The sequence below is a fragment of the Aptenodytes patagonicus genome, chromosome 1, assembly GCF_965638725.1.
Source record: "Aptenodytes patagonicus chromosome 1, bAptPat1.pri.cur, whole genome shotgun sequence".
NCBI lineage: Eukaryota > Metazoa > Chordata > Aves > Sphenisciformes > Spheniscidae > Aptenodytes > Aptenodytes patagonicus.
In genome coordinates, this window is record NC_134949.1 from 7,643,289 (window position 1) to 7,670,892 (window position 27,604).

General features: G+C 42.5%; 1 protein-coding gene across 3 annotated transcripts in view; it reads right to left on the reverse strand.

The window, feature by feature from the left end:
• The window catches only part of FAM107B (family with sequence similarity 107 member B), a 63,504-nt gene extending 39,753 nt beyond the window's left edge, over positions 1 to 23,751 (reverse strand). Inside the window, exons 1-2 of one of the 3 annotated variants that reach the window (XM_076356661.1) lie at positions 23,624 to 23,751; positions 19,812 to 19,927 (exon numbers count right to left, since the gene is read on the reverse strand). The gene's annotated coding sequence lies outside the window, so the exon portion shown is untranslated. Of the gene's footprint in view, positions 1 to 19,811; positions 19,928 to 21,521; positions 21,642 to 23,623 lie in introns of all 3 variants that reach the window. The other 2 variants (XM_076356511.1, XM_076356735.1) reach the window with 2 other exon arrangements.
• Between the last annotated feature and the right edge of the window lie 3,853 nt (positions 23,752 to 27,604).

The following is a 27,604-nucleotide window of genomic DNA, read 5'->3' on the forward strand; positions in this document are numbered from 1 at the left end:
AAGATCTCCAGGAATTTAACACAGGGTAAGTTTTATTATTAAAACTATACTTACACCTAAAGTGCTCTGGATTATTTAAGATTTATATAAGCGAGAGCCAGGAGACCTCATCTAATCAAGAATATGCTGTAATAGCCTCTGATTCAGAGGCCGTCAATTTACTTTGTGTTCACAGAGTATGTACAAGATACCATAAAACAAAATAATAAAAAGAGGTAATAGGGAAGAGCCGATATGGCAAAAGACCCAAGCAAAAGCGGGGGGCGGGAAGGAGGGGAGAAGAAGGTTGTTTTAAAGACAAACTATCTGCATGTGCAGTTCTGAAACTGTAACTCCCAACTTCCCTATCACATTACTGGGTGCACTGCAGATGAAACAAAGCAATGGGGAATAACAGGGCCACCTTGCCTCTCTTGAAAGGAAAACTCCGCCATCATGGTAATAAAGAGAATAAAAGCAACAGGCAAGTCTAAGAATACAGAGAATGAAAAGTAATAGTATCGATTCAGTAGTTCATTTTTTATTCATGGATATTCTTTCCAATGGATACCATAGAAGCATTTTATGCTTAATAGATGCCATCACTGTGCAAATGTTTTCTAAAATAAAGACTATTTATTCTTCAGTACACAAAAATCCCTTTACTAAGGCATTAAATGGCTTCATTCCCCCATCCAAAGCCTGCACAGAAGGATGCATGTGAGAAACAACAGGAATACGCACAAGTCCTTTACAAAAGTGTCATCATAGGAAACAGCCATATGCAGAATTCAAGAACCAAAATGAAGCGTGGACCGTGTAAAACAAAAGAAAACTTATCCTCAGTGAAAGCCCTTTGATGTTGAAACAATTTAACAGAAGGTGGGTGCTCCAGATGCTGAAGTATTCTGTTGTTTTAAATTGCAAAGCAAATTAAAATATGTTTTCGTTTGATAACCCTGGTAATTTGTCTGTCAGTGACCCTTGACTTCTCAGAGGAAAAGGCCTGTGTATTATTAATTACCTTTCAAAGGGCTTCAAAGGAGAAAAAAGGATGCATTCTACGTCCTCAAAGGGCATTCGAGAGCTCTATCCAAAGCCATTCTGGGAACTTCACTGAACAGCAGATGGAATACGCATGAATTCTTCCCACCTGGTCTAGACCCGTCACCCCAGTTCACTGCAGTTTGCTGAAGAGCTACCACCCTCTGGAGGTTCAGCTCTGGCTCAGCTTCAGTCTGAATCACCCTCTAAAAGCATTTTTCTTGCCGACTATAAAGGAAGATAGAGACACTTCAGTTGGATGGGTAGTGCTAGATGGGATGAACATAGGTCTGTATAAACTCTTAAAGAAACCATCAGGTGGTTATGGCACAGACCTGACACAACACTGAAAATAACACATTAAAACTCTGAGAGTTAAAAGATGATGCTTTTTGCATAAATGTGTGATTCTCCCTCTCCCCTCGCTCTTTTATTCAGTCACTATGAAGTTTATACACAGACTAGAACATTCAACAGCAGGATGGCCAACTGACCTGTGCTGGTATCCTGACGGCAGCCCTCTGTGTCCTTGAAGCTCTAGTACACAATAAGGCCTCTCCTCCCATGCCCTGAAGTAGTATTTTATTTATTTATTTATTTTCAGTACAAGTTTTCTAATACAGTTTTCAGTTTTGGGTATAGCTCCAATGTAGTAAACACATCTCTGTTGTTTGTTTAATCACCTAAAATGCCAGACAAACCACAGTGATTCACTGCACTTAGAATAAGACACATGGCTTTGAAACACTTTATACTGTTATATTTAATTTTCAGCTTGACCCCTGTGATCAGCTGTATTAAATATACATCAAATTTTGATCAGAATGTTCTGCTTCTTAATTAAATTTCTGTTTGCATTTACAATGGCACTTTTCCATACATGTGAGACATGGGAAGCAAGATGATAACCTAAACTACAGAAAAAAATATATTGCTGTTTTCTGTTATTCCCAGAAAAACATGCATACCTTGCATAGGTTTTTTCTTCCTTAAGAAAAAAATTAATATTCAATAATCAACATGACTGAAAAAAAAACTCAAACAAAACACTCAGCTGGATACACAAGACCTAATCTCAGAGCCTTATAGAGAGAGAGCCCAATTGCCTCCTACTTCTCTCCCTTCCTCTTTCTGCTTCTGGTTTAAATACTTGCCATACTTATGTTTTGAATATTTATCCCCAATTCAGTTTATTCCACATACTTTAACTATAAAACCCTAATTCAGCTAACAGATTAAATCCCATTGTTTAAACTACAAATTTTAATCCATAATTAATATGTAAACCAAGGTCTCTTTATTCCTTCTGCATAAATTGCTCTCCTCCTTCCCCAGTCTCCACGATACGAGAATGTCGTTTGTCGATATTTTACTTCATAATCTCATTAGCAGTCTCTTCCCTCTCCCATCGGTTAGGTTTTGTATTTAGATAGAAATGTCTTCAGATACTGCCTGGCAACAATTACAGCAACCACATCCAGTTGGAATTGAAAATGCTATTTAATCTACTGTGATTTTGTTGATATCAAATATTCAGATTAATAGTAAAGATGGTGGTGGGGGGGAAATTGTTACAGCTTTGGAAGGATGTAACATAGTTGATACCTATTGCCTTTATTTACTGAGCAAACATGCGAAGCAGCATGTGTTTTCCTCCAGTGAGCCAAAAAGGCATGTGAGAGGGTCACAGTGACTGGAACAGGAGACTGTGCAGAAGTAGGTCCCTTTCCTGCCCATGCATCTTGTGTGCATCCTTGCATGCACTGCAGGATGCTGGCTGGAGATGACGCGGGGAAGCAGAAACGTCCCTTCTGCTTCCCTTAGAGGTGCCATCCTTTATGCTAACTTTTGCATGGCTGCCCTTGTGCAAATGAATATCAGATGACTAATAGTCTTCTGGGCAGAAGGGAGCCAGGAAGCAGATTGTTAATGAAGCCTTCCAAATGGCACTCCGAAAGCCCAAAGGGTACTGGAAAGAAGCACTGGGATAGGATCAGCAATCTTCTTTCGGAAACCAGAGCCTCACTGGTGCAGCTGACCTACGTTCTCTAACTCAGCCCTGAAGGACTAGCCAAAACACGCATAAATAATGGGGTCCATATCAGCTGAATCTACAACCATCCTGTGCTGGTGAGAACAAGTCATCTCCTCTCATGTACTACTTCGTCACCAGCCACAGATGCTAAATATGATCCCAAACCACATCTGTTCTAAGTTGCATACGGCCCTTTACAGACCAGACTGTATCTTCCCAGAACGTCATGTTAGATTGCCATTTATTGACTGTGGTGGTGGTGAGAAATCCAAAGTTTTAGATGACCAACATAACCCTCGCCTCTGAAATCTAATTCAAAACAGTTTTAAGACTTTCTTCTTATGACTAATTCCCTTTATCCAGGCATCTATTAGATTTAAGAAAGAAATCATAGCAAGCTTCAATTTTTAAACTTGTTTTTAACCAAGGTAGTCCCTTCTTGAAAGGCCACAAAGGTTCTTCATGATCTGCACATCTAAATATCTTCTTGCACAGCCAGGGGCAACTTCTGCATATCCAAAGCTTGCAGTCTGTGGGTTTCAGTGTTTTACATAAAGAGCAAAGTACACGCAAGCTCAGAATAACCCCTTGCCTCCATTTTTCACTTCTGCTAAGAAGGACTCAACAAGACACATCAGAGGAAAACACACTGGTGTTGATTTGTATTCTAGAAATGACCAGATGCTAAAAATGAAAATTATTTAAGCAGAAATCTTGATTGTTAAATATTTGTAGCATTTTCTACATTTCAGTTATTCTCTGCAGAAGGGTTGCTGTAACATGAGCCTTTTGTTTGCTGAAGAGGCAGGTAAATTATACCACTAATTGATCACATATAACATACTCTTATTCAAATTCTTTATTACACATGGAAAGTGACTCAGTTCTAATGTTCTAAGTGAACACGTTTTCAGCTGTTATTCCTATCAAAGGTTGCATTAAAAGACATAAGCGAAGGCAGAGTAAGTTCACAAAACTATCAGAGTGAAACCGATTTTATTTACTTAGAAAAAAATCACCTGAAGCAGGCTGGGCAGAAAGTGGAACAGACATTTTGTTTATAGATCAAATTTATAAAACTAAAGTTATAAATTTGATTATTTTTGGTCTTGAGTCCAGATTTTAGAACTAGTAGAGTTATCCTTTTCTATCTCAATCATATTCCTGACTCTTCATCACTTTCTCAGCTTTGGAATAACTACTTATTGAATTGAAATAACTAGTTACTGAATTCACTGAATGAAATAAAAAAAAATTCAAGAATATCTCTGAATTTTACAGAAAAACTACCGTCAAATTTTGCTTGTTTCTCAAAAAACGGTTCCAACCTCTTAAACCAGTAAACTTCAACAGGTCACAAATGTTCGGGCCAGGGGGGAAGCCTTAAGGTGCTTAGATTAGGGAGGTACGGGAGGTTAAATTAGACTATTTCATTATGGCTAAACTACACATTTATTTTAAACTTACTTGTAAATAAGATTTTTCCCCCATTACTTTTATGCATTTCTAATCCAGTTTAAATTAATGTTTCGATCTACACAATCCTAAAGACCTACCCCCATATATACATTCAACAAAATACTCAAAGAAGATCTCAAAGGGGACAAACTGAAATCATAGGACATTCCATCCTGAAACAGGTCTTTGCCAATCTTGAATTTACAGTTAGTGTTTAAGTCTTATATCCCCAACAGAGAATCTAAAGTACACTCCCTCCTCTGACCTCATCTTGGACAAGACTCACTCCTGTATCACAACACTGGTAGGATGCTTGCACAATAACACAAAGGCACAAACATAGTGGATGCTTCCATACCTCATTGAGTTCCCAGTTAAATAGCAGAGCAGCGCAGATCGCAGCAGTGCTGCTTTACCACACACCAGGCACCCAGAGCAGGATCAGATTCATGTCAAACTTATGTCCAGCAGAGAGTCTTCAGGCTCTGCTCACCTGCATTATTCTTCCCTGGAGAAGTGGAAAACAATTCTTCAAGAGGCACACTGCCCCAAGAGCTAGTCTTCCGTTTCTTCCTGCTACAGCCCAGCTACCTGCATTTGGGCGATAGCTGCTGCAGATAGAGGATGGCCCCTCTTTCCTGCCTACCTTGTATCCTCACCTTTACTGCTGACAACAGAAACCACCTGGCTGCTAGATCAGATAGCAAAAGCTGTCCTAATCACCCTGCAGCAGCTGCCACCCGCCTTCCCCCTCCCCTCTCTTATCCCACCTCCCTACATCATCCCTGCTTTGGGGGGCTGGCACAGGAGTCAGTAATTGCCATGGGGACGCGAGGGGCACGCAGCTCCACCTTGGGAGGTTTCAGTGTCTAGAGCAGTCCCACACAGAGAGGTGGAACTACTTTGTAATCTCGGCCTCTGTTGGCTAAAAAATACAAAGCAAATGTGGGATTGTGTGCTTTCATGTACACATCAGAATAAAAGGAGGCAGAGATGGTCAAAAAGATACGGCTGCATAAGTGACTGTAGGAGCTTTCGGCACAAATGCAGAAGTGCCAGGGGGACATGCCAGAGGCTTCCAAAGCATGGCAGAGGGACAACCAAGACAGGCATGTTACGATGAGAGCAAGGATAACAGCACTGTAACAGAGAAACCTGAACTGGTTTAATTGGGTCCTTCTCCTTATAAAATAGTTATAAAAAGAAATGTGAGATTAGAGGATCAGCTGAAACTGGTGGGCTAATAAAACACAGGAAACCATTGATCTCAATAAGACTCATTTACTGAATGTGTACAGAGAAGTGGGTGTGTAGGGCTAAAATATCTTATTATTTCTTATTAAATTTTTTTAAACGTGTACAGTTCCTTGTACAAGTCAAACACAGCAACTGGAGAGAACCCATACCCAAATGATTCTGCAGTGATCGTGGCTTCGCTGAAATTCTGAAAGCAGAAGATACCAAAGCTTTTCCTGCATAAATGCAAGGCTGACCATTTTAAAAAGCTTTTCACAACCTGCCAAAATAACTTAGATGGTATCACACCATCTCAAAAACCAGAGGAAACATAAGGAGTTCAGAGAAAAACTCAGATGTATATACATTTTATTTTTTTTTTCCTCCACATGAATGACTGTGCAACTGAGGTCCCTTTAAACTTAAGTATCACTAACAGATTAGCCAGTAGCACAGAAAGCCAAAAAGCAAAACAAGAATACAAAAGATGACACAGAATTTACTTAACAAGGGCTACAACAGATCCTGGCACATCCCTGCCTCAGGAGAAAATTAAAAAAAAAAATTAAAAAATTGAAGAGACACTTACCACAGGATTTTGTAAATATGGGTTGATGCTCACACACCGCTCAGCGTTACATGCAGTTGCAAAAATTCACTCTGCTTCATGAGATCATATGCATACACCCCAAGTTACAAATTTATACAAGCTTTTGCCAGAACCAGTCAGACGTTTTCCTTTATTTCCACAGCTGCTGAAAAGTATTATCGCATCCATACTCTATCATGTCCAAATTTTCCTGGCTTTTTAAATGATCCACGCTTCCTATTTAAAGCTTGAGCTGGAATGGATGTTTAACTCATTTCATGAAGAGTTTGGTTATACATCTCCCTTTATGAAAAATGTAAATTGTTTGGCTAAGAAGCAGTGTCTTTTTACCCCAAGACACTACTCTAGCAGCAGTTAAGTAAATAATACGAAACAAAAACAGGGAAAGGAACCAAACTGTTTTGTAACTAACACAGAAAAAAGTTTTGGTTTGTTTTCATAAAGTTCAAACAGAAGAAGTTTTATGACAAGTAAAATGAGTGCAAAAGGGTTTGGAGAAGGAAGGTTTCCATTAAACAGATCCAAACTGGTTCAACAGTAATTTGAGCTCCGTATGAGCTCACTTTTTGCCGTGCCACAGTCAGCAGCAAAGCAAAAACTTCACAAAACACAGGAGGGAGCTGATGACAGAGGAGAGGGCAAGAGGCAATGCAGGGGCCATCTCCAAAATAATTACTAGCACTATATTACAGCCTGCCATGAGAGCGCCTTTCCCACATTTTTAAAGCTGCAAACATAAACAGCACTTAAAAGGAAATTTAACTTGAGTGGTGAACCAGGAAATGAAAAAAATGGGCTGGAAGAAAATGATGGATTTTTCTGTGCCCCAAGGAGCAGCCCTGGGAAATCCCGGCTCTCAACAGAGAATCCCACTTCATGGTCACCAGGGTTCTCATCTGTCGGGAGTGGGATTTCAGGATGATGTTTCCTTTCCCCCACCCTTTGCTGGCTGTCATGAGAGGCTACTATCAGCTGTGGCAAACCCCCCTCTGGGTCATGGAGAAGCTGCAAGACAGCTAACGTGCAGTAAGCCTCAACTGCTTTAGGGGTCTGGGAGAGACACCCTGGCTTAGGGAGTCATCTTCCACACGCACTTCTTATAAGTCAGTTCTGATTCACAGCAAAATCATTTTTCTGCTAGTGAAAAGCAGCTACTAAAAATGCAATCTTGCAACAACGGCGCCAACGAAAAGCCGAGCCAGGAGACTCTGACAGTGTCTGCAATTTATGGGAAATGGCCAACCAAGGGTCAAGCTCAGGCCAGGCTCAGCGGTGGGTAATGCTGCCTGGAGTTCATCCCTGGCTGCCAGCACCCACATTGTTGTGCAAGAGCAACCTGAGCACAGTCCCACCGGTTCCTGCAGCAGGTGATGGGGGTGACCCTTTGGAGAGAGGGCCCCACAATCCCCCAGCGCTGGCCCACAGGAGGATGACCTGGGGAGAGTCACGCCAAACCTGCAGCCAACGGCAGTGCGGTGTCAGGGCCGCACTTCAAGCACGGTGCGGATGCTGCCCCTGCGCTCTCCTCTCATGCGGTACAGGATGGTGCCTGTAGACCCCCTGCGACTTCGGCTCTGACAGCTGGGCTCTGGAAGGACACAGTAACATGCGTTCTGCCCTATAGGGATCTAAGAAGACACTGTTTCATCTCAGGCAGCACGGCAAGTCTCCCTTCTAACAGCTTAACTTTTCACCCGCAGATCTGTGCGTAACCAGCTCACCGTTAGGATCTGCAGTTAAACCTCACTGGCTGAGCCTGAAGATTAGAGATAAAAAACGGGAGATTCAGGAACAAAAAGTAAGCAAGGCAGTCCAATTTGTTGTTTCCCTCCTCATTATTCATCACTGTAACTGCACCTAAAGGACAACCACTTGCAGGCAGGACTCATACCAGATCATTCCCTTCTGGAGAGCTGGGCAGGCCGTTACTGGTCTCCACCAAAAAAAGTTGAGAACTACCAAAAACCCCGCACAGGTTTGGAGCGGGGAGGTTCATTCCTCCTGGGGGAGGCGAGCTGAGCCACCAGCTGCCCAATACCTGCTCAGACGGTTTAAATCCTGACTTACTGGGTTGAGCAGTACTTGCAGAAAGACCTCGCACCGACAGGAACCAGGTTAATGGTACCGGAGGAGGCAAGGCACAGGCTCTGCTGAACAGGAATTTTCTTCTCCAAGGACTTCTGCAGGTGGCATCCCACATACTGTGGTAAATTGAGTCAACCCTGGGCAGACCTTACAAGCAAAGTCAACAGGAGTCCTGCTGCGGGATCCATACTTTTTGTATATACAAAGGTGATTTTAAATACAGATTGGCTTGATAAAGGTGACTCTTTAGGACACCAGTGCAAACACGCAAAGGTAGGGAACCGTGTAACCTGAATAACCAAGATTTCTTTGCATATAGAGTCTTGCTAGCCAATTTTTCTTCAGCTTCACTGTGGGATGGAAGTGTAAGTAGAAACATAAGTATTTTTGATAACAGGTAATAATGACTTAGGAGAGGCTCTCTGATTTTTATTTATTACATGGGCAAGACGCCAGACAGAGCATTTAGTTAATTAAAGTTTTATTGATAGTAGTAAGTGGTGCACTTCTGACATCCTTCATTTTTTTCCCCAGTAGAATGTGGCCCTTAGCCTTCCTTTTATGTACAACAAAAAAAAAAATTAAGAAAAAATAACTACGTAACTTCCTGCAAGATCCAAATAAAAAAGCTACTGCTAAAATAAATAAAATAAAGCTCAAATTCATCATTCAACATAGCCATCCCCATAGAAAGACTAACATGCAGATGACATGGGAAAGAACCTTGCCTAGGCTGTTAAGGGGAAATGCTGTATTAAAAAGGTAAGTTTCGAATAAAAAAACAAAGGCAGGAAGTAGGAAAAAATAATGAGATCCTTATACTCTGCAAGTTGGCCAAATGTATCAAGCCTTGTTATATTTGTTTGTCATGTGTTACTCACTAGGCATGTTTGTGCACTGGGAAGAATACCAGTTAAAACATGTGGTTATTGGCCAGCAAGATAATACAGCTAGAACGCAAGCTCAGGTCTGCAGCAGCTTTCCTTAATAAGTATTTCCTATTTAAGCAAAGATTGATCCTACGTGATATGACAGGCCACTGATACAAAAATTGCTTTACGATATGATCCTTGACTGTAAAACAAAACAAACAAAAAAAAACCCCAGCCAACATATATTCACTGTGGGCTTACTGAGTTTCATACTACTGTGTCTAAGTTTCCACTTCGTATAAAACCAACTTTTATCTTTCTGTGATACAACCCAGCAGTATGTTGAATTCAACGGTTAGTCTTTCAACTCAAAGGCCTGAAGCCAGTTTACAAATACATAACAATTTGAAATAACAAGAGTTTCCTACCCATTCTAATGTTCAAGACTTTGCAATGCACATGTCATTGAATTACAGGAATAGCTCATTCAGTTACAAAAAGCTTCTAGAAGGAAGTGATAAATGAACATTACGCCTTTATAGTTGTAACCAAATGAGGGGACTGAAATACATATGGTTTTTTCCCCTGCCTTCAGCTTTACAAAATTTTCGTGTGGTTCATTGGTCAGAAAGTTAGCAAGAATGAAAGCATATCTACTATTCCCCATCTCGGCTACCCACCAAATGACAGTTAAATAGAGCTGAAGGAAATCGGTGTGGTTTGCTTGCACAACAGGCTTTCTGAAAAGGTAGCAACCATGTTGTAAAGCATTTAGACATGAAGTAGGAAGAATCTAGGATGCTATTCTGATGCCCGCATCTTAGTTAAATCAGCATGGCTCTAGCAAAACCAGACTGCAAGAGCTGCGCTACAAGAGCCACCACAGGGAGCTCCCTTGGTGCAAAGCTAAGCTGCAAAAACATATCCAGAGAGACTGTTTCACAACAAGAAGCAAATATAGGACCAGGTCAGGTATTTAAGTTACATGACCTTCTTAGATTTCTTATATGACAATTTAAGTGTGCACGCACACCCCTCCTCATAAGTTTTGGCTGATTTCAGCCAAATTTTTAAAGGGTTTGAAGCCTCCAAGATACGAAGCTCCAAATTCCATGTGAACTGGTGGCTGAGTAATGAAAGACGCAGCCAGGAGTCCAGGCTCTGACAGGGCTCATTCCAGCGCTGCTAGACAACAGTTGCAAGCAACAGCCCTTGGAAGCACATTAAAAAAAAAACAACTCGAAGAATTTGGATCAACAGGAAATGAAGTGTCAGAAAAACAAAACCAAGGTTTATGGAAGGCAAAACTGGAGGATCCCCACATTGACTACATGCGAACTGGATGACAACGGGGATTTAGTTATGCAGCACAGAGGAGCTCAAGCTTGTGATGCTGGTGTGAAAGATTCATGCAAGCTTATCTCATGCAGATCAGCTAGAAATTTTACAGCTTTGGTTTGTAGCAGAAATACATATTGGTACAAACAGATATACCACAAATTTTCGGTTGGTTTTTTTTTTTTTTAAATTATCTCACATTTCATTTTCTTTCCAGTCTAATACCGCAATCTGATCCTTTTTCTTCCTAATCCAGAGATCAGGTCAAAATTTATCAAACATGGTGGTGATGAAAAGATCCACTCTAACGTACCTACCTGCCTGCATTCCTTCTGAAAGTAGGTGTCTTGTAGGATACCTCTGGCTTCTATGGCGCATTTAAGAAAAAGTAAAAAACCCAAAACAAACAAACAAAGGCCCAAAAGCCCAAACTATTCCAGCTTTAAGTACAAAGACCTCTTCTATTAGGAAGAGCACACCATCATTGTGATGAATATGATTAAAATTTCAGATTCTTGCAAGAACTACTTTCAGTCATTTTACAAGCTTCCTGTCGTTTGCCAATTACATAACTGACACCTATAATCTAAAGCATCTTTCATTTTAGGGGAGTAAAAAAAAGAAACTATTAACCTTTAACATTGTCTTATATGGGGTAATGCAACAAGGTCTAACCCTGCTGCAATGAGAATAAACCCAGTTTAATCCCAGGCGAGTTGTTCAGTTGAGGACAAGTCATATCACTAAAAGTCTTTCCACTTACTGTCTACTTTGCCTTTACTCCTCTTGCTTATTTTGTCCATGCCTAGAGAAGAATCAGGCACAGACCCAGCTGCAGTCCAGTATCATCATTTGGCTCTGGAAGATACATACATGCTTGTACGAAGCCTCACAGCTTTGCTCTGTGGTTTACGCCCTGCCTATGAAAAGCAACACCTGGAGTCCAGAACAGAGCTGGGAGGAGAGAAGGCCTGGTGCCACCACGAGTAACAGCTGCAAGGCAGCTTGCTTTTGTTTAGTGCACACATATGTGTACACCTTAGCCAGATTTCAGCCAAGGGCCTTTAACTTCTGAAGTTAGGTTTTCAGTTTCAAAACAGCTGGCTATGGATAAAAAGTTTTATATTCTTAACAAACACTACTCAGGCGAAGGGGAGAGGAACTGCACTGTAAATTCAAGCCTCCCATAAAAGAGATGCAGAAGATATGCACATCAGAAAAAAAAAACAATTCACAGTAGAGACTAAATTCTTTGAGTTGAGAGGAAGACAACAGAAAAATCTGATCATTTAAGCTGACCACCCTACATTTCCATAGTATGTCGATACTCCCGCTCCAGTGTCAAACCAACCCTGTAAACTTCAAGCCCTAGATTCAATTATAAACCCTAGGCAAAGATAAAGAAAGCCCTTTTAAAAATGACCCTCTACTCCCTTTCCATTAAGAACTTCAAAGTAGTAACACTTAAATCTAGCCTAGGCTTTAAATGTCCCAAATTTTAATGATTCAAGTTTTTAAACTTCCATTCATCCACTCTTCATTCAACAGTTGGTTTACAGAATGATATTTAAATTGTTTTAAAGAGCACCACGACTCACTGTAGGACCTTTTGATTCTCTAGCACGCACTATCACTTATTTACTTTAGGTTTTCCATTAGTCAAGTGCTGGCTACTTCACATTCAAATGAATCACAAGTCCCAGAGCAAACACAAGACAGTTAAAGCAAAGGAATCCGATTCAAACAGCATCCATTACAGAAGACATTTAACAGTCCAGAAAAGTAAGTTTGCTTTGCCTTTTAACCGAGCATGTTTAGAAACAAGAAATGATCATTAAGAAGGTCTGAAATTCCTCAAGTTTATACAGAAATGCCACTAAAAACTCCCTATCTCTTCATTTTCATCAGCGAAGCAAAGGCATTGACTGAAATGACTAGGTACTGCAATGAATTAAATGCTTTCCACCTGCAGAAAAGGGGTGGGGGGAGGGTGGAAATCCCAAACCCTATTACAGGAAAACACTGTTCTCCCAAAATGCACAAATACTGAAGTGGTGCAGTGACTGTGTGAGTGCTACCACCTCTCCAGCATGCAAGTTAGAGAAGCAAGCAAGCGAGCACTGTGCTTTAAGATGCATCGTCCTTTACATTAAAAAAATTAAGGTCATGACCTTTGTGATCCAGTGGACTTACCAAAAGCAAAAAAAAGAAATGTTTATTCTATGCTCAGCCCAGATTGTAATGAAAATTAACATTTGACCAGGACAGAGGGAAAACTGCAATTTAATGAAACTGCAGTTAGTGACATCCCATAAAATGATGCCAATCACTTGTCTTTGAGTCAGCTACATTTCCACATCTAGTCCAACTGCTTCGGATGACTCACAGCAATAACCTATCTGGGAGATAAGTAAAGGAAATCTCTAGCATGATTTTGTTGCAGCTTTTCAAGATGAAATGTAATTTGCCTGGTGCTCCTCATTTGAACTTCAATGATTTGAAAATTCAATTTGAATTCCAATTTGTCTTTAGGAATTTTCTCAGAAGCAACAAGCTTAATGTGGGTAATGTAAGATGCACAAAACTGGCAAGTAAAGTAATGATCATGGTCTAACCAGATCCTGTTTTCAGTAAGAAGCAGCTTTTTAGGCTGCCTACTTGCCTAAAGGCCTTTAAGGGAAGATGATTTCTATATTGGGGTAGGGAGTTTATGCTTGAAATATAAAGTTTATATTATCTTTTCATTATGTTTCCATTTGCAATGTTTCATCTTGTTTGTTTTTTTCTTGGTTCAAAGTTCCAAGTTCAAATTCTATCCTTGCACTAATTAGTTATAGCTGTAGGCAAGTCAATTCAGCTTTTGTTTCTCAATCTGTAAAAAAAGCACAATAATAAATATTTATCTACTTTAAATAGATATTGGAAGGAATTGTTTACCCTGACACAGTTTGTTTTTCAAATACACAATGACACTATAAAATTCTAAGCAGAAATTACCTAGTTTAACCACATTAACTGGAATGATTGTAATTTTTGGAAATCGTTTGTTGAGCTTTCATATCCCTTCCTTCCTGAGGGATACTGTTACCTACAGCACGCTTCTAAGCCTGCCATTTAGCAAACCATGAATACCCTAAGCTGAGTTCATGGCATCTTAACTATGGCAGTTTAAAAAAAAAAAAAAAAAAACAGTACATTGATTACCAAGATATCTACTCTTAAGAATCTGAATGGTTGTATCTTAGAGTACAGAATTTTTTTTCAGTCCCCTTCCTGGGGGAAAATGCCCAGTAGGAATGGGAGCTCCTTATTTCATTGCTTTTACAGTAATGAGTTATCTCTGATATTCAATGTTTTGTTGACTAGTATGTATAATCTGGTGCTTTCTAAATCCAATCTTTGCCTGGCTTCATAGCACTCTAAACATCTGCACTTAGAAAGTAAATTAACTACATCTGTGGCTGTTTTAGCAGTCAATTAATCAGCTTCCTATTAGAAAGAAAAAATACCCTAAAACAAAGTGTGATTCTGGAGATAAAATACAGATGAATCTCAAGGCTTGTGAAGCATCAATCCTGAACAGAAAATCAGCTGAGGCTTCTTCATCATTAAAGATAAAAAAAGGAATAAATGAACTCACCACTGGCTCAAACTTTAATACTTAATTCTACTAGTCCTGATGTTACTTGTAATAAAGAGAATAAGATCCAATGCTAAAATCGGAGGAAGGGGTCAAAATGATTCCTTCGAGCAGCCACTTAATGAAGCACCATTTTATCAATGCATGCTATGCCCAATTTGATGGGACTCTTCAATAATTCAATTTCAGTCAATGTTGGAAGGAATAAGCTCTTTGAAAGCACACACTCCTCTACCTTAAAGTTCATTACTAAACTCTTGCCTTTCAGTGCACAGAACAGGCATTACAAATGCAGCCCTCCCCCGGTATGCTACCAGATGATGGCAGTCAAAAGAATTAAGCATTAAAAAAAAAAGCCTTCCATCAATACAGAAAAAACACAGCAAAGTAAAACAGGTGACAGCACTGTGCTTCAGTAGGTAGACAGTCTTTCTTCTTGCATAATTCTGAGGAAGGGAAAAAAAAAAGCTCCGAAAAACAGTTTTACTGAAAACTGATATGAGGATACTTTAGCAATTAAGAATTTTGTACGGCAGACACCAAGACCTTAATTAGCATACCATTATAAAACCGCATCCTTCTGGGTGCAAAGCTAAGTACATCACAGATTGAGCCGACCACAACCTCAGCACCACAGAAATGAGCTCCTTTCCCTGGCAGATGCTGTCTGTAGTCATGCTGCACCAGCAACACTGTGACAGTTTTGAGGAAAGGAAGAACTACTTAGCCATAGGAAATCATGGCAGTAGATTAGCAAGAGACCAAACAGATATTTGAATTACAAATTGAGCAGAAAATTTAGCTACTTAGGTACCCATATGGCCCACTGCTACAGCATCTAAGAAGTCTCTCAAGATTTAAATACTTTCCCCTCTTTTGAAACTCTTCACCCAGTTCCGTTACCAGCATCACTGACCAGACCGATCTCTGACTGCATCTCAAACTCGCCCCCATTTTTAGAGTTGTCTGCTATAAAATTTCACGTTAAAAGTGACATCCGTTGTGGAAATTTTCTAGTGAAAAGTACCGGTCTAACTTTTTTTTGTTTTCTTTGAAAATGAGATTTACTACATAGACCTGTGCTTCTCCTCCCTGCAGTAATTTTTGGCTGAAGCTGACAAATGGATTACATTAGCTAAAGGAACATGTTGTCTTGGATCTGTTAATTCTATTAGTTACCTGGAAACAGCTAACAAGGTTGAGTAGATGCCTTTTTAGTGCTTCTACAGAGAAAAAGTAGACCTTAACCAGCTGGAAAGTATATAGATCCCTATAGGGCAGCTTACAGTGTTAAAATTTGTTCCTGTAATGCAATAAACATGACTGACGAAGCACCTTTATATAGATACATAAAGCTACATCTACACTGGAAGTTTCAGTATAAATCTGGCTCTCCAGCAAAGGAGCTGCATTCAGTGCAAAACTGATCTCTGATGCAAGAATTTTTTTTACTCCAGATTTGCAAAAACACTGAGCTGGTGTCACAAAAAAAAAAAAAAACCACACAACATGCTTCACCTTTTTGTCTCTCTAATGTCCATTCACTCACTCTCTCTTCCCTACTTAAATTGTAAGTTCCTCAGGGCTGAGACTGTCTCTTTGGGACAGTGCTACGTAGGAAGGGCCCTCAGGCCACTGGAAAACAAAACAATAGTTGGCACACATTTTCTAACTTGATGTGCTAACTTGCCCTCACATCCTCAAGCAAGGAAATTTTTTATTCTGCTTACATACTATAGTGCAAAAAAATTCCAAGTCGTTGCACATTCAGTAAATTCTCGGGTTTATAAACGAAACTTTGAAGGTATGGCTCTTTTGCACAATTAGGAAAAGGATGTAGCATATAACACGGCCAGCTGATGCCTCCAACCTCCCCCTCTTTTCACTCAGTTTCATCAGTCATTAACTAAAGAGAAAGCAAGACAGGCCCAAGAACTCAGATTTGAGCTTCCCCAAAAGAGCGAGTGTTTTGATACAATGGCATCCATAACACGTGCTTTAGCCTTTTAAACTAAATACTCCACCTGAGACTGACTGGCATGGACATTCACAAACTACAGTCTTCATAACAAGCTTCAAGACTGGCTTTCTAGTTGCTGCAACTTCAGAAAAATATTTTTGTAAATCTTTTCAATGGGATACGGCTTCACCCCAAGAGATACATGCTTTCTGCTTTTCAGATACATTGAATTTCTTGAATTCTAAAGCTAGCTTTTAAGGTGTTTTCTGAAAAAGAAAGAATATCTTCGCTCATGTTTTGCATAAAAAGTTTATGCCTTGCTCAGCCTTCTTGTACTTGAAAGAAGAAACAGGTAAATGAAGAGTAATGGGCATGCTTAGACTGTCTTTTGAGAGTCACCCTGCTCCCCACACTTGCTATCTGTGGTAACAAATAGCACGCACAGGACAACCCCATGCACAGCCAGGGCTTCCTTCCAGATTACACAAGACTCCCTGCACCTGAGCATTTCTGATCAGCTGGTGTGTCACTGCGCAGCTCACTGTGACAAAGGACACAGGAGAAAGGTGGGAGAGCGGCAAGGCAAGCCGTGCTTACTGCTCGCCCTTACCCTAGCAGCCACCTACAAAAGGTCATCTCTTCACCTCGCAAAACCTACTGCCAGCACAACTGGGCAGTTGGTTACAATCCACAGTGCTCCAGTTTGCTTCTACACGTTACATAGAAGGAGAGCCTCAAAGGTTGGAAGAAAATGTTGGTTTACTCTTAGAAATACCAAAAAACTACCTCCCACCCAAAGAAAATCCCAAAACCACCACGACTCCTTCCCCATCCCTTCCTCCATTCTCTTAAGACACCCAAACCTGGCTATAAATTTCTGTCATACTGTTTTCAGGGGGCAGCGGTGATATGCCAGGTATTATGAGTGTTAAACACGTGTATTACAGCTTGCGTTATATGACATAGCTCATCTTCAAGGACAAGTTACCTCGAAAAGCTCTAGGATGAAAAAAAAGATCATAATATAATGCAAAGACTATCATAACCCAATCAAACTCCTCCCTATTCTCTCCAAAACTAAACCCCACAAACCCCAGTGGCTTCAGATAAAAATTGGCTTTCTTCCTCTACCAACAGCCAAGTCCCAAACTGCATCTCAGGGTGAGCCCAGGCATCCATTCTTCCTTGAAGGGCACCGAGGAGCTCAACTACCGCAGCAAGTCTGAAGGACACAGCAGCAACACAGTGGGATACTCAGCAAGTCATCATTTTCCCCAATGACACTTAAGAGGAAACTGAGGTAGGAGAGATGTATTTCAGTTGAAACGGCAGAGCGGTGCACATATTTGAAGGGCTGCTCAGCAACTCATCCTGCCAGGAAGAAGAAAATTTCCTTTGGCTCAGACTAAACTCCTTGCTCTTCAGAGGTACTAAACAATAAAACTTTTCCTCTATGGTCATATTAACGTGCAAAGTGACTCAAGACCATCCATTCTGATCCCCATCCTTAAGTGCTCTGCTCAGCTAGCGGTGCACTTCACCTATCTGACAGCATAAACTCCAACTCCCCTGAAATCTTTTCAGCTTGTTTAGAAGCATCCAGCACAGGCACTGGCCTAGATCAGGAGTGCAGTTATGCACACACGAATGGTCTTGACCCACTTCTCATCACATCGTCTTGACTACTCAGAGCTGTGAACTCTGTTTTAGTATTAGCACCAGAACAAAAGCCTGTGTATATACATGAGGTCTTATGAATGCCCATTCACTGTACAGGCAAGGAATGAAAAGAATCATTCTATTATTTCCCATCATCATCCTCCTCTCACCAACCCACCGAAAGACCCACTGAATGCCATTGCTATTGAAATACTGGCAGCGTTTGGCTCCCACTCAAAGCAGATGCCACTGGACCTGGCGAGTTAGCTAGCACCAGCGGGCACAAGCATGGTGAACTGAACATCCATCCAAGACGGACAGGAGAACTCTTAATATTCGAGTAAGCAAAAGCAGCTTAATGTGGGTTTCCCTCTACACAATAACAAACAGTTTCAAGACTCAGTTTCCCCTCCCTAAAATATACTATACTGCAAAGCGGAGGAACTGCTTCAATCAAAGTCAAACATGAAGGCAGTTTCTCCTCCAGAAGCATTTGTGGGTTTTAGCTCTCCAGCTTACAGGAAAGGTGAGTAATTCCTGGGTACAAGGTAAAAAATAAGACCTATCCCACCACCACAAGCAGCAAGGTTGCTGTCCAGGACATTAAAGCACTCCTTATCGCAAGAGCACATTTCATGCTTCATCATCATAAAGATAGTTCTCTACAGGACTCTAATGCAGCTCATACAGAATGGCAGCAAATGTAAGAGGCTGAGATTTGCTAAAGGACAGAACAGAGGTTTTACAGTTCATCCTGCAGGCACATACACTGCCTGAAATTGCAGTATCAATGTAAAAATAAAGAAATTGATTTCATCTAAAAGAAAGGAATTTGTCCCACTGTTCCTAAATGACTGCGCTATTCCTCTCTTTGAAGAAGAGCATGTATTTGCACAAAAGGCAACCTTCTGGCTTCATGTTGCCAGAGAAATTTTAAAAATGTAAGCAAATCCAGGAGCTTTGCTTCTAGGATAAATAAAGCTAAATAAGGCAAAGGTTATTGCATTTGTGCTCCCTGCTCTCATCATGAAACTAGGATACTTGTCCCATCTAAGCAAGCTGATGACCTGCTGAAGACTCAGTTAACTCCAAGCCAGACTAGATCTATACTAAAAAGCAAAATGCACCAAGCCACCACAAACCCTGCCCTTTCAGCTGTAGACCCAGGCTAAAAAATTAGAGTAACTACTGATTTCAAATGTTATTTTAAAATGTGATACAGACCAGTGGACAGAGCACTGCACACAACCGCTTCAAAATCTTTGTGGCTTATTCTTTTATAGACACAACTTGGAAACGCTGCTCTCCTACCTGTAAGTTTCCTACCCTTCATTGCACAAAACTTACAGCGTTGGCCTAAACACGAGAAGTAGGCTGCCAGCTGAAACATGTTTTGAAACTAAAGTTAAAACTATGATGGACTTTGCAATTGTAACAGTCAACCACCAAACACAGTGCTGTAAGGAAAAGCGTTACTTCAAACTTCAGTTTTCCCTGTGTGACGAAACACAGAGGTAGCAGGTACCCTCCAGTGTTTTTGAGTTACATAGAAAGGGGAAGAAAAGGTTCTGTTTGACCACATCCTTCATTTTCTTGCAGATGCCAGTGTTCCCTGCTCATATAATCCCTGTAAGATTTCTGCCACAAGAGAATTGCCACATGCAGCTCCCCGCTGTTGTGCAACGCACAGAGCCCTTCGCACCGACACCCTAAAGCGAAAAAGCACCCAGGCAAGAACAGCAGCTACGTGAGTGTCTGTGCATAGCAGAAGAGCAGCCACCCCTGTAGAAACCACCTGTAAAAAGAAGCACAAGCCTGGTCTCTCAGGGTGGGGATCTGCACTCACATCACCTCACCCAGCTGCTGGGGTCACAGAAAGGCAGTCCTGGTCTTACCGCAACCCTCCTGGCTCTGCAAAGCCTTCCTCTTCCCTTCTGCTGGCACCTGCTCACATGCAACTGTACAACGGGCCAGATGAAGGAACTCCCCAATGATCGATCCAGAGACCCACCTGTAAAAACAGCACCCACTATTTAAAGGCAGGTGTAGAAAGGAGAACAAAAATGTCCCTTACTGTTTTTTCTGTCTCCAATGTATGCTGAACGTCTTTGTTTAAGCACTTATTACAAAGCCCTCCTTTTTTTCATAGTCTAACAAAGACCAACATGCATGTTTTGGAAGAGCAGTTGACCACACCACTAATTGCATCACAGCCAGGTAACCAAACTTCAGGATTTTCATACCATGCCTCTTCTCTTCACTCTTCCCTTCTCCTGCTCCTTTGTGCAGGGGGAAGTTCTTTCAACACTAGCCAATAGTTCAGGAGACAAAAGTTCAAGTTCTTGCACACAGTTCCCATGTAGTCACGGACGACCCATTTACCTTCTTGTACTTTTATTCCCCATCTGTAAAGGGAAGGTGTCTTCCCCACAGTGGGAAGACGCAGCACCTTTCCACTTCAGCACGGTTTTGAGAGGATTAATATAAATGAAGCGCACACAGAGATAAGCCTGACAAGAACATGCAAGACGTGGAAAGAGGAAGTATCACTGAGAAATGTCGTTCTAGCCAAATAATCTTTCCTTCTCCTCAAAAACATTTTTCCTATCAAATTTGCACCTTTGTGTTTAGGTTAGCATGTGACCAATTCCCTTTTCAGAGCTGAATCCTTCCATTGGCTTATATTAAACATCAAAACCCCAACTTACATGCTCTTTTAAGTAAATACAGAAGAGTTGCAGGCTCTTTGCAACACCTATGTTAAGCTGCAAACCATACTTCCACTGATACTCAAGAACACGCTAGGTTTGGCCAAACCAGAATAAACTTTAAACTGGTCACTGAATTGAAGAAGCATTAAGCACATTTTTTTCCCGTCCAAAGTTAGACAGTGCATGGATCTTGCTCTTTGACGCTTGCTTTTTCCAAAAGCGTCAGAATTATATCAGCTGTGAGTTGTCTGACATGCTCTTTCTGTGTACTTACGAGATGCAAATAGATCCAAAGTTGTACAGTGCAAAGATGTCAGATAGAAGAATGGCTCAGCAGAGACTCTGCAAAGCTGAGCATTGAAATTCACTCTGTTTAAAACTACCACAGTGCCAGAACAGCCTTAGAGTTGGCCACGTGTATTTAATGCTGTTAATTGCATACAAGATAACATAATAAAATCTTTTTTTTGAAACTTTGATGGAGCCAAAGTTCTGTTAAAGCCAATTAGTGGTTAAACAGTTCCACTCTTCTTTCCACAGCTAGTAAACAAGAGTATTTGCTTCTATCTTTCCCAATTTTTCTTCTGCTCCAATTTTTAGATGATTTTCCTGTTCTTACTGATGTTATGAAGGGGTGCACTCAAAACCAGTTGTTTCTCAATGTCACAAGTATGGCACTGTGTAAAAACTCAGTGACTCCCCCACCCCCACCCCGGTCTACTCACTCGGTCTCTCTCAAGCCTGGCTGTTCCACTGCATGACTCTCTCAAACAATCTGCCACTTCAGCAAATGCACTGACCATCGTCACCACACAAACCAGCTTGTAAAGAAGAGGCGTGTGCATGTGCGAGAAAGATCTCCAAACTGCAGCTGCCACACAGCTCCTCACTTACCTAGTCGTGCAGTGGTGTTGTAGGGCAGTTCAACACAGTCTCAAAACTTTTAAATGCTCAAGGTTGAGCTGGAGTTCAGAGAAACTGCATAATTTTGAAGACAGAAAAAAGATGCCACGACTGAAAAAGAAGGAAGAGAGTAAATTAAGGGATATCAGATCTGAAGCAGAAAGAAGAAAGCAAGCAGGAAAGTATTTAGAGGACCCGATGAGATGACTCTCCCACCTCTACCCCTTACTTTTGGGAAGCACCAGCATACCATTTTAATTAACAATACTTAAGTGCTGGAGACAAAATAGCAACATTACTCTTGAGCATTTTGGACTCTGAAAAACAGAAGTGACACTTCACTTGCCAAAATCATCCCTGGCAAAACTCCACTGACATCAGTGGAACTACACCAAGCATGAAATTGGCCCACAGTTGCTTTAAGACAATAAAGGCTTTGTTTTAGGAGGTATGGAGCGTTTGTGGTTCTTTTTAATAAAGCCCAGCAAACAATTGTTTATTGTCCCTGAGCAAATATCACTTACAATAAGCAAGCAGCTATCACATTCATAGTATACACTGTCTGTCCATATATTGCTAGGAAAACAAACATCAATAAAGCAAGAGATTCTCAGTGTCCTGTTCATACCACAGGGAGATTAAAGACAGTTTAAATGCCTCTCAAATTGCCTACAAGATCCACAAGCAATTATTCCCATTTTTAACAATGGTTCTTCCACGCTCCTACTTCTCTGCCAAGTCAATGAAAGTTAAATACCCTCATTGGTGCTACAGGATTTAGCGCACACATACATACCACAACGCAGAACAGCACTGCTGCCAGAGAGTTATTCAACAATACTCCGACCACAAACTATACACAACCACCACATTATGCTCACACAGAAGCATCTTTTCCTAATTTTGTTGCATTTTTGTTTGACTATGCGAATTCTCAGCAAAACCCAAAAAGTTCACATGTTCCTGCCTCTCTCTCGAGCTTGCTACAAGCATGCCCTGAACTTACAGGACCAGACTTTGCTCCAACGCCAACCACAGCCGTACACCGCATTCGCACAGTATCGATATATGCCAGAACTCATTAAGCTATGAAAAAAATCCAACGGAAGAAGCAAACAAGTAGTTAAGCTACACAGAGCTCCTGCGTTGCACCCCTTCCCCTTGTGAACCCCCAAAAGACATTTATCCACGCAGTTACACCGGCCAGCTGCGTTGCCTTTCAACCCAATGTGGAGGACAATCTGGACATTTGGACTCTCGGGGCCCTCAAAGGAAACTTTGACAGAACTGTACTGGGAGGGATGGAAGCGCAGGGAGACAGCGCATGCCCCCGGGGCTTGCCGCACTCCCAGCTTTTACTTTTTTTAAAGATTTGTAAGGAAACATCCACCATTCACATCAGAAATTCAGCTGCTCTGAACTCTCATTTTACAGGGCAGGACATATAGGAAATAAAATATGTATATTTTTTAATTGCTTTTCCTTTTCCACCTCTTCTTCCTACCCAACACCAGACGCCCCTGGCCCCACCAAGCTGCAGACTACGGACCCCACCGGGCCGTGGGGGTGCCCCGACCGCAGCAAAAGAGTCACCAGAGAATAAAAGTTGCCCCGCCGACAAGCTGGAACTCCCCGCCGGCTCCACAGCCCCGGCGAGCCGGGGGGAAACCCACGAAACAGCTAACGGCTCGGCCGCGGGGGTCGGCGGGCACCCGGCCGGCGGGACCGGCAGCTTCCCCACTGCTCCGCACAGCCCCTCCCCGGGCACCCTTCTAATTCGCCCCCTCACCCTTTTTTTTTTTTTTGCAGAGCCACGATTAACTCCCCGGGTTTCCCTTCACGAATGAAAGAGCAGAGACGGGGCTCTCCCGCGGGAGCCCCACGGCCCGGGGGTGGTGCCGCCGCCTCCCGCCCCGCAAAGCCCTCCCGCTAGCGGCATCCCGACAGCACGGGGAGGGGGTGCGGTGATGGGACACCCCCCCACACACACGCCGCGGACCCTCACAGGGAGCCGCCTTCTGTCAGCCACCCCCCGGCTGTCCCGTCCCACCCCGCCAGCGCCGCGCCTTTGTGTGAGGAGACACAAAACCTACCTCGCCGGGGCGGCTCTCCCCGCCCGGCAGCGCGGGGGACGAGGGCAGGGAGACCCCGAAGAGCCCGGCGGGAGGAGGGAAGGAGGGAGGCCGGCAGCCGCCCGCTCACTGACTGACTGACTGACTGACTGCCCGCCGGCGCAGCCCCGCCACACGCGCGGAGCCGGCCCGGCCTCGCCTGAGGGGAGCGGCGGGGCGGGCCGGGGGCGGGCCCGCCGTTGAGTCAGCGCCGAGGCCGCCCGGCCGCCTCCTTTGTTGTCAGGCGTGGAAAAATCCGGGGTGGGGGGGCCTGGCTGGGTAGAAATCCCGAGAGAAACGGGGAAAAAAAGCGGGTGCGTGGAGGCGGAGGTGAGCTCCGCGGAGCCCTGCCTCCTCGGGGCGCGGGGAGGGCGGCGGGGTCTGCAGCCGGGCCCAGGCCGCCGCCCCCACCCCCCGGGAAGGACAACACGTGTGGGGTGCCCACGGGCGGTTTTCAAACGCCTGCCGAGCCCGCTGGTCCTTTTGAGTGGCACCATGCACCTGCAAGAGCCACCCCTCTTTTCATGGAAGAGGAATCTCCCAGCTGTGCCTTCATTTAACTTTCCCCGAGTGGTTTCTTCTCCCTTTCCGTGGCCCGGAGCCCTGTCCCCTGTGGATATTTCCACCAGTCAGTCTGTAGGAATTAAGGTTCCCACTCTGCAAGCAGACCCATCCAAGTAAGAGGCCAAGAAATCATGGCCAGCCAGCCAAAAGGTGCCTCAGCGTGCCCCAAAATCTGTTTCGTAGTGAGTACTGCATGATGGAGACATGACAGGCAGCCTGGGACACAACATTGCGTGCACAGACTTTGGGAATGAACCCAAAAAAGAAAGACCTTTGGGGATTAAATGTGTATTTATACATTTGTATATATATCACTAGGATTATTTTGCGTTTCTTCAGAGAAGATGACTTGAATCACAGCAAAGTGACAGAAGCAACTTGAGTCATCCCAGGGATGGAAAGCTTCAGACTGATTTGAGGAGCTCAGTAACTTGAGGAGCTGAGCATTCAATGCCGCTTGGGCTGCGGAGACAGACCCTTCCCCTCCAAAAATCCCCAACCCCAAGAAGTCCCTGCAGGAAGGATATTGGGTGTTCAGTAGATGGTGCTATTTCCACCGAATCTGTCCTACATAACCCACTGCCCCAGCATGGCAAGGGGACCGAGTGGGTAGGGAGAGATGTTTTCTGTGGGGCAGGGCTGAAATCCGGAGTGCTGGTATGTACTAAAAGACTCTGCAGGTCTTTGTGTGCGGCTGTTCTTTCACTAGGAAAAAAAAGCAGCCTGGGTGAAACCTAACAAATCGATGAAATCCAGAGCATGGGTGGCCACTGTCAGTTCTGGTTCAATTTGAGTCTGTTGCCGAGCACCAACATATGCAATCAGAGCTATGCTGTGAACAAATGAAATGTTATAAAATACTATATGCTCCTCAAAAAGTCACTTGTGGCGTGACAAGGTGGAGACCCATTTGTGTTGTCCATGTTCAGTGTCAGCCCAGGTTATGGGCAGCCTCATTCCCCAGGTGCCTTCACGGGAGTGTTGTGAGATATAGTTGTTCTGTATGTGGAGCCCATGGATACTGTACGGAGAAAAACCTCATAAAAATTGATTTCTTTTTTTTATTAAATGCAGTACAATGATGTGCCTAGATGAATGAGGGAGTATAAATATTGAATAGTTCCCTGTTCTGTGAGCAGCCCTCCATCTGAAGCATGGGAGGGGGAAATGGTGTATGACCAGGGAATTGCAAACAGCAAAGAAATGACATGAACTGCAAGGCCAGCTGGAATGCTGGATGTCCCTGTCTTTTGCATTCTGGACCTTACGGACCTCTCCATATCATTTCTGTATGTAAGCATTAACCATTTGTATTCTCAAGACACTTTGCAGTCCTGATCAAGTTTTTATCTCTGTTGCCTTAGACACTGCACAGGCAGTTGTCCCTGCTCTGAAATCTGACACTTTACAGCAGTGTTTCCCAACCCTTTCTCAGCTCAGACAGCTATTTTGCTGCGATATGTACCATCTCCCCAGCAGATCCTGCACATCCACACCTTTAAATGGAATGTAACACTTTACTGAAGCTACCAAAAATCTCTGGGTATCTTGCCACGGCTTGTCAAAGGAGCACAGGCATTTCTTTATGGCGATTGCTACTTGTTCCAGTGTTACATTCAGTTTAAGTGTGTGGTTATGTGGTATCATTGGCTATATCAGGTGCACATTTAGCAAAGTCCCTCCCCACACATACTATCAGCTTGTGCTCCATGAAATTACTGTAATGCCGTGCAACCCCTACGCTACCATGGTTGTATCCAGACTTGAAAACTATTGCTGGACATAAGCAAGAAAGAGGAAGATTTGGGGGAGAGGCAGAAAGTTGAAAGGACTCACCAAGAACATATCTGAGGACCAGTGATGGCCGAGATCAACGTGTTATCCTAGAGTCTTACTTCCTTACTCAGTGCTTCATACAAGACAGTGGTCAAATGATAGCTCCAAGTCAAACATCTCACAAGTAATTTAAGGGATAGCCTGTGTCATCAGGTTGCCTGGTTTTTGTGCAAGAGCTGCTAGGTACCCCAAACCCCTGGTTGGGGAGAGAGTGAGTCAGTCCAGCCCAGCTCCAGCTTGTAAGTGAGGAACAGGGACACATGAGGAGTCAGTATTGTCTCCCATCTGTGAGCCACTCAGGTTCCTGGTGTTCCCCTTCCTTCTTTAAGGCACATCGTATGTGCCTCGTGCCTCTTGACCACATGAAAATTACAGTGCGTGGTTCATGCGATAACAAAATTTGGCCACAACTGCATTTTACTCATGACAAGCCTTCTTCCTCCAGCACTGTGGGTACTGAAACTCCAGAAAGCGCTCAAGAAGGCCTCAGGGATCTTTCTAGATGAAAAGCACTATATAAATGTAAGACATTACCATTTTATTTTAAATGAAAAGCAGTGTATTGGTATCCAAAAAATGAATAAACTGGCTGCCCTTTAGAACAACTCTCAGAAAGAATGATGCACTGGAAATACTTAACAAGATAAATCCCTTTTTTATTAACATTATAGCCAAAAGTATATAGTCATTCTATTGTGTAAGTGTCATGGGATGTATGTAGTATGTAGTTTGGCATTTTGGTATCTTATGAATCAAGTATTATGTATTTTAATTGCCTGTTGGTGTTTGTATTTCTTTTCAGTCAAACTGCAGAATTAAAGGCAAAATCATCCTTTAATTACTTGAGTTGTCCTCTTTGTGGGATAGGGAATTACGTTTTACTTCATGCCTGCACCATACCTGGCCTTTGAGTGTTACCATAATATAACCTTAAATAATAATAATAACAATTTTACTGTGACAGAAACAAAGTGGAGTAGAGAGTCAGCTGCTGTGGGATTCCCCTTGCTTAATTTTAGCTGTCTGAAAGCAGATGTCTCGTCTAAGCAGGTCATGTAGACTGGGGGAGAGGTAGGTACCTCCAGAAGGAGATTCATGCCTCCTATCTTACGTGTCTGTATTAGAATTGGATTAATTGCTTCTGGAAGTGCTTCTGCTGGTGATACAAGGCAGCGACCTGACAAGCTTCAGCTAGATGCCTTCCTCAGAAATTCTTTAGCTGTGTGTAATTCCCTTACCCAAAGTGGCAAAATGCCTCCCCATTACCTGCTCCCATTTGTAAACAAGAGATGAGAGCTGCCTGTATACCAGTATTTTTACTCACATAACATGGATTTACATCATAGGAGAATGTGGTTTTCTTTATTCCAGTGTAGCCACTTTAAATGTTTTTTTCTAGATATTTAATTTAATCAAAGTAAATCAACTGGAATGCAGGTTGCTATGAAGGTTTTTCCATACCGTATTTCTGCAGAAACATCAGTTAAGTATCTGAAGAAACATCTGCTATGCACATAGATGTATAAATATATATAGGAGCTGAACAATATGACTTTTGAGTTT